Source organism: Strix uralensis, chromosome 8 (assembly GCF_047716275.1).
Source record: "Strix uralensis isolate ZFMK-TIS-50842 chromosome 8, bStrUra1, whole genome shotgun sequence".
Classification (NCBI taxonomy): Eukaryota; Metazoa; Chordata; class Aves; order Strigiformes; family Strigidae; genus Strix; species Strix uralensis.
Window position 1 is genome coordinate 30,172,438 of NC_133979.1, and position 12,749 is coordinate 30,185,186.

Here is a 12,749-nt window from a genome sequence, read left to right on the forward strand (position 1 = left end):
TCTTGATAAAGGTTTCAGTGAACAAATGAACTCCACAGCAGGTTCCCAGGGAGCAATCACTTCTGCTGGCTAGAAATACATCAACTTACATTTGAGTGAAGCCTTTGGCTTGCTTGAACACACAGATATCGCCTGGAGATGCACAAACCTGCTCTCCTGTTGAGGTTCACCACTGTTTCAGCTGTAATTTCTGCCCTGCAGAAACCAGACAGACAGGTGGGCTTTATGGGGTGGTCATCCAAGTGTTGCCAAGTCACTATCCATGGGTGAGAGCTCTCAGACAAGCCCAAATTTCAATCAACAAAGAAACTGGAGAGGAAAGAGACTCCACAATTCACTCTCCCTTCCTGCCCCATGAAAGACAGCAGGACATATCACCTGAGAAGGTCCACAAGCCTTTGATCCTTACTGCTGCCTCTCCAGCCAGAGACCTCCACTGAGGAGAAGTCACTACTGCATCAAAACTTGCAGAGGTACTGCAATGCAAAAGGCAGCATCTGGCTCCCTGTTCACTCCAGCAAGCAGCTATTTCCATGGGCATCACAGGAACATCCCCTTTGGGACATTTACCTCTATGTCTGCACACAAATTTTCTCATTGGAAGACCCCCACAGCCTGTCTCCAAACACTGGCCCCTCAGTCCACCTCACCAAGGAGGACATGATCTGCACCAAACCCAGCTGGGACCCTGCTGATGCCACTCAGGCTGATAAATATCCTGTTCTAATGAAAAAATCCATCCCACTGCCTCAGGCTATGGTGGGAAAGGCTCCTGCTCCCTGCACGGGCTGGGGGTACCACCCTGCAGACTGAGGGCAGGGTGGGAGCTCCTCCCTGGCCGCCCGCAGTGACCGCAGCAGAGCACAAAGCCAAACTGCTTTCAGGGCTTCGCCTGCCCAGATCCCCGGCTCTCGCCCATCCTGCCAGTCAGCCAGTCCACCCCAGAAGGCAGCTCTGTGTTTGTCTTGGATGACCTCCTGCCAGACCAGAGTTTTCCACAGTGTGGCTCTTCTGCTCTGCCGGAGAGCGGATTTCCTGCTGTTTGATCTAAATTTGCCTGTAATTTCACTGAGTGACTCCTGATTTCCTTCATCAGTCCTGATCTTTCCATCAGGGAGGCAGCCCTGCAGTCTGGGGCTGTTTGGCAGGGAGCTGGGGGAGAGGCCTGGTGGTCAGAGCTGCTGGTCTGTGCCTCCTCTAGCCCTGGAGCTGGAGGGGTGGAGAGGACCTCCCCTCCCTTCCCAGGTGGATCAAGCATGGACATGCAGTGCCCTCTGCTGATCTGGCCACCGAGGGAGATGCAGGAAGGAGAAGCACGCAGGGCTCAGCAGCTTTGCAAACCTCAGAATGGGCAGCCAAGCCTCCAGCCTCCCTACTAGCTCTTTCCTGGCAAGGCAGAGACAGTACATTTCTCTCTGCTGACAAATTGCCATTAATCACAGCTCTTGGAGCGGCTGTTTGAGAAGCCGAGCTGGTTGAAGAGGCCCAGGTGGCCCCATCAGCCAACTCCACACTGGCAGGTTATAGCTACCTAAAGAAACCAGGACATCTTCACTACGCTCCGCATTCCCACCCGCAGTGCGCTCCTTCCCCATGCAATGGGGAGGGGGACAGCCTGGCAAGACAGGCAGAATATTAAGGGACAAGGAGCCAGTGTGGGGGACAAGATAATGTTTCCTTTTCCCTTGACCAGAGGCTCCCTTTCCCAAGAGAAATGTGCTGCTTTATCTTGGAATAGTGGAGGGAAGCAGCCGCACAGGGAGGACAGGCTGGTGGTCCAAATTGTCCTGGGGAGCAGAATAGCCTTACCAGGAACCGCACAGATCAGGTGTGAAACGGAGACATCGCCCATACCAGGACCTCAGTGAATTATTGCTCTTGCTACAGAAGCCTTCCTGTGAACATAAAGACAGACATTAATTAATCAAAGGCCCAGAAAGTTCCCTTGTAATGTTTCTGCTCACAGGACTGCAGGGAAGGTTAGTTGTAGCCCAGCATCGTTAACTGCAACTTCACTACAGTGGACTTAGCGGCTGCGAGGCATGTTAGGTGTGCGAGTGCCTCTGCCGAGTTCTTCTGAACCAGCCAGGGGAACTGTGGAGAAAGGGCAGCTTCCTGCTCCCAACTTAGGCAGAAAGAGCATCCCAGCTGGTTTGGCTGGAGTTGGTAGGGACCCTACTGAGGCCCTGCAGGTGTGATGGACCTGGGTTGCTCCAGCACAGAGGAAGCAGAGAGCTTGGCACAGCCCCCAGACCACCCTGGGTCCCTATCATCACACCAGAGAAAACCTGGAGCTGCTCCTGAAGCAGCGCCCAGCCATGGGGCTGGCAGGACACCCATGGCTCTGAGCAGCTCACACTGGAAGAAACCACGTTGTCTTTCTTTTCCTCTGCCCTGTCAAACCCTCTCCAATACATTTGAGAGTGAAGAACCTCAAGTGAGGTTTAAAGGCCACAATACAGGCAGCAAAGTCCACTCCTAGTTAATAAGATTCACTTTAAAAGATAAGGCCTATTAGCATCCAGAGAATGATAGAGGTTTATAACACTGGGAGCAATCTGACCCCCAGCAGGTTTACGTGGCACAAGCAATGTCCAGCTAGATAGTCATCTCCTGGTCCTGCACTGAAATCGGCTCCTTCCCCTGACTGCAAAGACTGCATATTCCTTATCTCTGCACAGAGGAAGGTCACCACTAGCATGCAATTCATTCAAGTTTTGATTGCTTTCCCCCTCAATTAATTTTTCCAGGAATTGTAGGTGCTCAGGACACAAAGCAAGTGGAGAAGGATCTGGCTCAGTTTTGCACTTGGTTCCAAGGCAGGGTTTCCTTCCTCCTCATTTCTAGCCACGGCTTTTCTAGTGCTGCCAGTCCCAAAGGGTACCCACAGTCCCTCTCTGCCATCAGTCCCTGCTTGTTACATACCACACTTACCATCCTCTTGGACAGAGAAGACCTCTGCGCCTTCACACTGTGCCTCGATCTCTTTGGTGCTCTTCCAGTTGAGTCAAAGCATCTTAGCTAAGGGCTAATGTGAAAAGTCAAGTCTCTCCTGTAAACCAAAGCATAATTTCAGAGGGGAGGAGCACCTGAAACCACACACAGCAGAGCTCAGCTTGAAAACCTCAGTGCCTCTCTCAGGACCTCTCAATCAGTCTGATCTCTCTCTCATGAGCACCGTTTGTCATGTTTCATGGATGTATCAGCTCCTCCTTCCCCCAAAAGGCAGTCACTGCTGCAGTGGAGCCTGGCCGCTGTCTAGAAAATAGAACCACACAAATTCTCCTAAGAGGAAGCAATTAGGCTCAGGCCACAGAGACCTGATGCCTTCTGGCATAAAGCCTTAATTTTTTTAAGGAGCATCCCAGACCCAGCACCTTCCAAGGTACTCACATCCTTTAGCACGGAGCCGGGCATACAGCTGAGGGTTGCTGACAGGGGCACCACAAGGACCCATCCCTATTTCCATGACCCACATACCCTTTTGCCAACCCCCACCTCTGGCCCCAGCCTGCTGAGAGTGCACAGCTGGTATCTCTGTATTGCACCTAATCAGGAGATACCCGTCCAGGACAACTGCCACCCCTCTGTGCATGGTATCTTCTTGTTATCTCACACCCGCTGTAAAGTGCTGGCACGAGAAATGCTGAATCAGGAGAGCTCAGCTGGAAGAAATTAATTTGTTTTTTAGCACCGGCATTTCCCTGTGCCAATTCAAAGCGTTCCTGCTCAGGGAGTGGAGGATGGCCCCAGTAAGTGCAGTTCAGTGCCTCACTCCCTGAGGAATATCTTGGTCCCAAACCAGGATGACGTTGTGGAGCTGGGCAATGGGGAGGCCAAAGGGACCCACAGTACACCTTTTGATAACTCAAAACTATTTCTTAGCACCTTCTGGCCTCTCCTTCACAGGCTTGCGATGAGGTGCCTTGACTGCTGATGTTACTTGCAGTGGCAGCACCCAGGACCTCCCACCTGCACCCAGGGCTGATGCCAGCCCCACTTTCTGTACCACTGATGCAGTCACCAGCATGTTGTTAGCCTGGGGAAGTCAGCAAAACCCACAGCCACTCCTCAGGAGCCTGCCCAGAGCAGGCAAACAGCTCCCATTTCCCTGAGCTCAGCAGCCCTGCCTGATAAAGGATGGGATGGAGCTGCTCAGAGAAAAGAAGAAAATGCTTTCAGCACTGGCTTTCCTCCCATCAGATAGAGAGTGCATGGCCGGCCGTGCAAAGTCCCTGAGGTATGGCTCTGGGATGGCCCCATGGCCCCGGGATGCAGCCAAGCCAGGCAGTGACAGCTACAGGGAACAGCCTGGTTTTCCACCCTGCTGGGGCTCTGTGGGGCACAGGAGCGGTCCCTGAGCACGGGCAGGAGATGCAGCCACCAGAGCCCCACAGACTGCTGCACCCAGAAAACACTCGCTGGCGCTGGGGTGAGTCAGGGACAGGAGGCATGACACCCTGCTGAGGCTCATGTCCCGGCCATGCCAAGCCTCTACCAAGGCTCAGCTGTGGGAGCAGCTTCACCCCACTCCTCAAACAACAGCCAACCAGCTCCATAGTGTCGCCAGTACCCATTCACAGGTGTGTTCCCTGCCTCAGTTTCCCCAGCTGTCCAAATTAGACTTCCCAGGGCCTGGCCAGAGCCAGCCTGGGCTATTCTACATCTTGGGGCTACTCCGGCTGTGACCAGCCCCGTGTGGGCAGCCCCACAGCAGCCTCTGCCAGGCAGGACAGGAGGGCAGCAGGCATAAAGGGGTGCCCCTGCCTGCCCCCTCGCTCGCCTCTCTCGCCTAGGTGGCCACAGGGAGCAGGAAGCCGAGCTAGCCAGGGGCCAAGGAGCACCTCTACCAGGCACCCAACGCTGCCTGAAACTCTCCAGCTTCTGCTAAAGAAGCTGGACGCACTGCCAAGGTCGCCAGTTTGTCCCCTGTCCCCAAGCTGCTCACACGGCAAGCATCTCCCTGCCTGCCTCCCTGCCTGCGGTTCTCGCAGGGCGACATTGCCATCTGCTGCCTGCTGCTCGGCAGGACACACCAGCCTGCCTCTGCCACCCAGGCCTGGCCCTCCTCCGTCCCAGCTTGCAGGGGACTGTCCCTGCAGGGACCCTCCAGCACCACAGGCGCTGCAGCAGCACCCACGCCACCCCCCCCACCCAGAGCCACCTTTCGCAGATGCCCCGCTGGCACCAAACCCTGCGGGCACCGCAGAGCTCACAGCTCCAGCCCAGCAGCGAGGAGCACAAAGCACCTCGAGGTCTACCCTACTCAAGGGCTGTGTACGGGGTTGGTAGCATTTGCGGCTAATGAACTGCCCAGCAGCACAGGGTCAGCAGAGCAGTGTCCCAAACCAGGGCCGTGTCCCCTGCCCGGCTTTGCAAGCACCAGCCTCACCGCTCTGAACCGCCCCCAGAGCAAGACCCTGGCACCGAGCAATGCCCCGCTGAATGGGAACACACACCTCCAGCTCCCTCTGCCTTGGGTTCATCATCTGGAAACACAAAGATGTTATTTATTTAACAGCCATACCAAGAGACATTCACTTATTTTAAACTTTAAAGCACCAACATATTGTTTCTACAGCTTAAGATAGAGGATCAAAGAGAAGAGAAGAGTAGTAATTATCTGCAGTTCAGAAGTTTAGCCTTCAGAGAAGGAATTGGGTTTCCAGCTATACTTGTTAAATGCTGTTAAGCTGATCTTTTCTAAGAGGCTGTGCAATTTATAATTGAGATTACCCACCTGAGACTGGAGTTTACAGGTCACTGACACAGACCATGGCAGATGGTTGCTCTGATCTTTGAGAGGGACAGGGCCACAGAAGATGGCATGGTAACACATTGCTGGAGGTCACTGCAGGCAAAAAACAGAGGAGAAATGTGGATTCCCCTTCCCAGTTCCTTGCATGACAGTAGGGACTATCCCCAAAGCCTGTCTGAAAGTCAACAAGAGGCATCACACAACGTGACTTCTGCAGGGGTCTAGATGACTTCTTACATGAACTTATAAGCACTGCTTCTGTAGGAAACAGCATACAACATTGTTTCTTGCATTAACTGGTGGAGAATTCTGGGGGGGAGCAACTACCAGCATTGATTGCTGGACGATGCAAGGGGAGGAAGGTGTACAGCAGGCTCTGTGTGACTGATGGATGCTGTAGGAGGTAGAAAGTGATTAGATGTGAGGGATCACTAACCTTTACTCAGAAAGCAGTGAGGGCTGAGGAGAGCTCGAGTGCAAATGGATACAATCCTTCTATTGATTCCCACTTTATATCTGAACAGCAGTTGGTTCCACTGAAATGGGACCTGCCAAAATACAGAGTACTTGAGGACCAGCCAAGCCCAGCAGGTCCAGAACACTGATGGCTCTGCTTTGAAATTTGAAATTCACTGGTAGGATCTGAGACAATCAAGTGCTGAGCAATACACTCAAAAAGAAAAGTTATCCAAGATGTGGGACCCAGCCCCTGGACCGAGGGAGCTTGCTTTGTAAGTCGGCTGATATAGCAGAAGCTGGAAACAAGAAAAGACCTCGAACAGAGCAGGAGTGTCAGTACTAAAATAGTCATAATGAAAAAAATAAAACCTAGTTTTAAGGTGTTTCTCCATCTCCAAACAAGAGAAAATGCTTTTCTCTGTGGGGATGGTTATGTCTCCTGTTGTCAACAGTGAGCACAAATCTAACAAGTGCATCTGCCACATCCGCTTTAGGGCTGCAGTGAGTTTTCGCAAGACATCGGTAATGCTCACACTCCAGGATGCTGAGATTAACTGAGGTGTCTGAGCTTACATTGCTGTCGGGTCCTAAAGGGTGCAGAAACACACAGCCAAAACCAGCACAGAAAACCAACCTAACTGCGGACCAGGAGACTTGAGGGAAGCCGAGGGCTGGTGTCCCTTGTCCCCACTGTGTCCTGGACAGACCATCTGGACACACGCTGACTGCTGGACAGGCCACTCGGCCACTCGCCTCAGTGCTGGTGTGCACATGGCCATGAGGGACAGTGTGAATGAGTGAAATCAGGCTTGTCTGAGAGCAAAATCATCTTCCCCTCCCATCAGGGCTGGCACTGAGATTTGCTGTGCCATTGCCAAATGCTGCAGTATTATTTCTTAAATTTTCTGCCCACGTGGCCTCAGACACACAGCCTGCCCAGTAGCTGCCCCCAGATCCCAGTCTCCCCAGTTGCTGGCACCTGTACATGCCACAGCCCCAGTCCAGTTGTGGCACAGACCCCCAGCAGCTGGCCTTGGACATGCCCCAAAAGTGGGGACATCCACATCAGAAGTGCTCAGGAGAGCTGCTCCAGCTGCCCTGATGGCCCATGGGACTGGGGGGTCTCCTGAGATGGCCCCAGGGGAGCCCAGCCAGAGTGTCCCTTCCTCTGAGCCTGTAATTTGAGGTCCCATCTGCTTTTGTGCCTCTGATGGCTCCTGTGATGGGCCTGGAGGCAGCTTGGACAGGGTGTTATTTGGGCTTCCTCCCACCACTGCTTCTCTGTGGGCAGGCAACATGGCGTTTATCCCATAACCTAACACTGGCAACCAGGGTAAATACCAGGCGGATCTCAGCTCAGTCCAGGGACTGCAAGGAAAAAGGGAGGACTTCACAAAGAAAAATGAAAAAAATTATGCACATACCTGGGTGCTATAGATTTTGTGATATCTTTTTCTTCTTATATCACCATTTTCTCACCCAGGTTGTATGATTCTTTGTGCTTTCTTAGTATATGGCATCTCATAAGGCTTTTTCTTGGCTGCATCTTCAGCACGGAGCTCTGCTGCAGTGAGAAACTAGCCCGGGAGAACACGTTACTCACAGACCCGAGCCGGAAGGACAGTTTGTTATATTTTTCCCTGACAACATTTATCCCCTATTTCAAGATTCTGAAGGGGAGAGCAATACTTATCAAAATGAACACCTTTTTCTTCTGCAATATTTCTTTTTCTTTCAGGAATGCCTGCCCTGGGCAGGCAAAGAGCTGTGCATGGGGAAGGATCCCCCCAGATACCCCAAAACACTCAGCATGGCCAAAGGTGGACCAGCAATGCCAGGGTCACCATGGGACCATGCTAGCCTGGCACTACTTTTGTCAACCTGTGTTAGAGAGGGAGCTCCAGCCCTGGTCCCTGCTCTCTTTGTAGATTGTGAACAGGCCTCAGTTGGCCCCAGTGATGATGCTCCTCTTGCTGTAATGAGCTGAACCTCTGCAGATCCCTCCCCACGACTTTCTCTTGCCCTCTGGTTTTTAAACCATCCTCTGCTTGTGTTCACTCACAGCTTCCCTACAGGTTCAAGTCCTACCACTATTCCCCAACTCAAGCTAAACCCCTCTGCTTTGCCACGATGCTGCCAAGACCCAGCAAATGATTTTTGCTGGTATGGTGTGGTTTGCTCCAGTGCAACAAGCAGATACCTGGGAAGGAGCATGGGAATAAAACTATTGGGAGGAGAATTTCAGACTACTAGGAGCAGGGATGTTAACCTATGGAGAGTACTGTTTGGGAAGCCAGTTCATTTATATCATCCCTGCAATAAATAATAGTTTCAGCCCCTAGGAGAGCAACAGTGCCCTGCTGAAGCAGCCTGCTCATGGGTGCTCACGTACGCCGTCACTCAGCAGCGACCTCATGGCCCAGTTGGCTCTGACTCAAGAGAGAAATGGGTTTGCATGTCTCTGGTTTCCTGCGGGCACCACAACATTAATTCCTTCAAGTTACTGGATCTAGAGCCATCTTGGAGACACATGCTTTCATTTACTGAGTGCAAGTTGTCCAAGAGAGGAAAACCAGAGGAAATGAGCAGTCAGTGGGATGGCAACAGCTTTGTCATGCATCTGCCTGGTGAGTGGTACTGTGCTCTGGGCCGTCCTCAAGATGCTCCAAATGCAGCCCGGGGTAACTACTCCTTCCCACGTGCTCCCCCAGCTCCTGAAAGCAGGATCATATTCTCATATTTTCATGTGCAAAGCCCTGATCAGCAGTGCAGGACTGAAGGCTGCTCTGTAGCAGTATTGTTCAAATATTACCTGTTGCCAGGACTTTTTGGGATTTAATTTCTGCTAATCCCAAATAAAACAACTGTAGGCAGAGAGTCCACGGTGCTGAGATTGCCTATGAAGTGAGACAGCTTAAAACAAGGGGAAAAGTTTGATTCCGATACCAAAGAGGAGACAGAAATCCCCACTGTAAGGAAGGGAAAGCTAAGCAGCGTGTGTGAGACAGGCAGTAAGAAAAGCAGGAAGGAAATAACCCTGTGGGAAAGCTCCCACACTGGGGAGGGACAGAAGCACACATGCTGGACTTATGGGGAGGGAGAAACCACTCGTTTGGTGGTCAAGGAACAACCAGATGGCAAAAAAAACATCTTGAATGGGAAGAAAAGCAGGGATTTAGTGTTACGCACCAGTGATGAGTTGAAGGTCACAGCATGAAGTCCTGGGAGGAAGGCAGGGGAAGAGCACCCCGTGAACACTACTGGTGCTGGGGCTCTCCAGCAGAAGTGGAAATACCATCTAAAATCCTGAAGAAGGTAAAAGCCTTCTGGTAGGTGCAGTGGGAGGCACAACTCAGCAGGCGGCTGGTGCTCTCCATCACCGGCAGGGAGGAGGAGAGGGGAAGGGCTCAGGCAGGCAGGGCAGCCCTGCTGCCTTTGCCAGGCAGCTCTCTTCGATGCAGGCAGTCAGGTTGGGGTGAGGAAAGAGGTCCCACCTCCGAAGGCTCTGCAGCTGCTCTGCTGGACACCAAAGGGTGAGCCAGACACCGGCACACTTGCACTGGATGCTCTGCGCCAGCCCCCCTCGTCTCCCACACAGGGGCCTGGGGGGCTGCTCCTGCCGGGCTGGCTGCCCACCCATGCTCATCCATCAAGGTAAGGCTCTGCCAGTTGGAGCTGGGAGGAGGCAGGCAGGCAGGCCTGAGGCTGGTGGGAAGCAACATGGGTGGGGGAACCCCGGAGACAGTAAGAGGCTGCTGGGGTCTGTCCCCTTCTGCAGTGAGACCTCCAAACGCCCCTGGCATCACCTTGCAGAACGAAGGGTAGATTAGTGTCTTTGGGAAGCTGCTTCGGGGAAACAGGTTTGCCCTCGCGGTGTGTGTGAGGGGCTTTCCTGCAGGTGCTCTCCCACCTCTCTGCAGCAGTGGGTTGCAGCAGGCTGGGCAGCCTGCAGGCCACTGTCCATAGCTTTCCCCTTGGGGAGCAAGGAAATAGATAAAAGCAGCTGGCATTTCCCAATGCTCACAAGTGCTGTCTCTGTCAGCAGCAGGCTTGCTCAGGCTCTGCCAGCTGGCTTCAAACTATCCAGCAGCCTCTGAACAAGGGCGCTGGGGGATACTAGTAAATCAGCATCCGAAGAGGAATTCAGCATCCAAAGAGTAATTCACTGCACCTCTTGTCAGTGAGAGAAACGGGGCTCCTCCCTTTCTCTGCTGGGGTTTGCAACCGGTTTTGCCTTCCTGAGGTTGCTCAGATGCGCTCCTCCCCACGCCTCCCCGGCCTTGCAGCAGCATGGGGAGCAGATACACATTGCTCTTCAGACTCCTCACGCAGCACGAGCTCCTTGGGCCATTTTACAGAGGCGCATGACAGCAGGGCAGAGCCCGCTGACCTGCTTGCAAAATTGCAAAGAGCACTGGCAAAATAAAACTCTCACGGGCCAAACCTCCCCCCCTTGGCACTGCATGTTGCACAAACAGCAAACCCACTGGTTGCTGGCTGCATCTGGCTCATGGCCAGGGTCTGATTTTAATTCTCTTTAAATGTTCTGCATAAAAGAGGGGAGTAGAAATGTGGCTGCACTGCTGCTTCCGTGCCTAGGGGCAGGAGGCAGGTTGCCTTGCCCACATCCGCTGCTGGCAGCACGCAGGGCATCTGCTCTGCCGAGCCAGCCCCGTGGGCTGTCGGGCAGCTTTCCACCTTCACCATCACAGCTCCAAGATGTCGTCCTTGGTTTCTCACCCTCTTGCTATTTTTATTTCTCTGGAAATGCTCTGTGTGGCCAGGTGACCTGTATTAAGACTGTATTTTTTTTATACTGCATGATTCTGCATTAACATGGAGCTCTTTTCTCTGCTGGGCCCTCCAGGAATGGAAGAAGCAGCTATTGCTCACCTTATAACATGTGAGTTCCTCAGCTGTCAAGAGAAACAGCCCCTGGATCTGAAACCTGGCAGAGCATCAGGGCCTCTGTAATTAATAACATCTACATTTCGTTTCCTGGTGGTTCTATATTTAAAAATAGTTAATAAAGTGCAGAAAATAAAAATCCATGCTTTCAAATAAGCGTTGTAGCCATCAGAAGAAGGAAAAAGGACATCAGATCTAAGCATAAATCAATGTGACCAGACAAAACCAGCTACATTAAGAAACAGCTGCCTGGTTGCTTTTTGCTCCTCACAGCCATCATCCCCTCCTGCTCCAAAATCCAGGTCCCCTACAGCAACAGCCCCAGGGGTAGAGAAGCCTTAGAGGCATCCAGGCCTGACGCAGGTGAGGAGCATGGCAAGCCTGAAGTGCCCCAAATGCCTGGACCAGGAGTACCCCCGTGGCAGCCTGAAGGAGAGGAAGAGGGTCCGATGCGCACTGCCTGGAGAGAAGGGTGATGGCAACGCTGATGAGGAGGAAATCAAGGAGAGCAACCCCAGCATCCCATAGAACAGCCCAAGGGAGGATGCGCCTGCGGACCTGCTGTGCCAAGAAAGTGAGGTCTTCTACAAAACCTTCAACCTCATCAAGGCTAACAGCGTGGTCAGGAAGCTGAAGCTGCTGGTGAGCCTTCGTGCCCTGGGTGGCAAGCCCAGCTGTGGGGAACCCCTGTGTCAGCAGCACCCATCCCAGATGGATCCACACCTGGGGCTGCAAGTACCCCTGCACCCCAGGGAGCTCCCAGCATATGGCCAGCAGGCAAGGTGAAGGCAGTCAGCAAAAATCAGGCTGACCAAGCACAGGGGAAAGAGGCAGAGCTCAGTCATTCGTGCATTATTCATTTCTGACCACTCCCCCTCCAGGAAAAGAGGATCCTAGCTTGGCTGCATGGCAAGGCTGAGCACCCTGCCCTGGCCGTGCAAAGGTGCTGCACGTGTTCCATGGGACAGCAAAAACCCCAACACCCCTGTGGGTTAAGCAAATACCCACCGGGTTTAAATTTCACATGGAAATGGGCAAGGAAAACCAAACCAAAGCCCAAACCCTCCTGTGCTTTCCATGAGATGAGCACTGCGAACGACAACCCTTTCACACAGAGTATGCTGGATACGGTAATCAGAGGCAAAGTATCTGCACCCCTCACTCTTCTCTTGGGAGAGCCCCTTTCCAAAGCAGAAGTGCACTGAGTGTTTCTACAGCAATAAGCTGCTGTCTGAGACCAAGAACAGAGACTAGACAGTTGGTAAAAATGGCTTCTCTCAGGTACCTGATAGCTGAGGCAATTAAAACAAAATTAAACTGACATTTCTAACTTGCAGTGTAAGAGAGATGTGCAGTGGTGAAATAATTAAAAGTTACTGCTGGGAACATACTGTTTTCACCCGTCTGTTGTGAAGAACAGAAGGGCAAGAAGCATTTTTCGCTTCCTTTTTCTTTCTTTCTTGGTAATTAATTGCTAGTTATTGCTGCATCCCCAAATGCTAGAACCCAAGGGTTTTCCAAATGACGACAGAGATCTTTAGTGGTCGATACCTGGTTTATCGAGCCTCACTTGGTGACAAACAACGTTTTGCCAGCCAGATCTCCCTGCTCAAGTTATTCACAT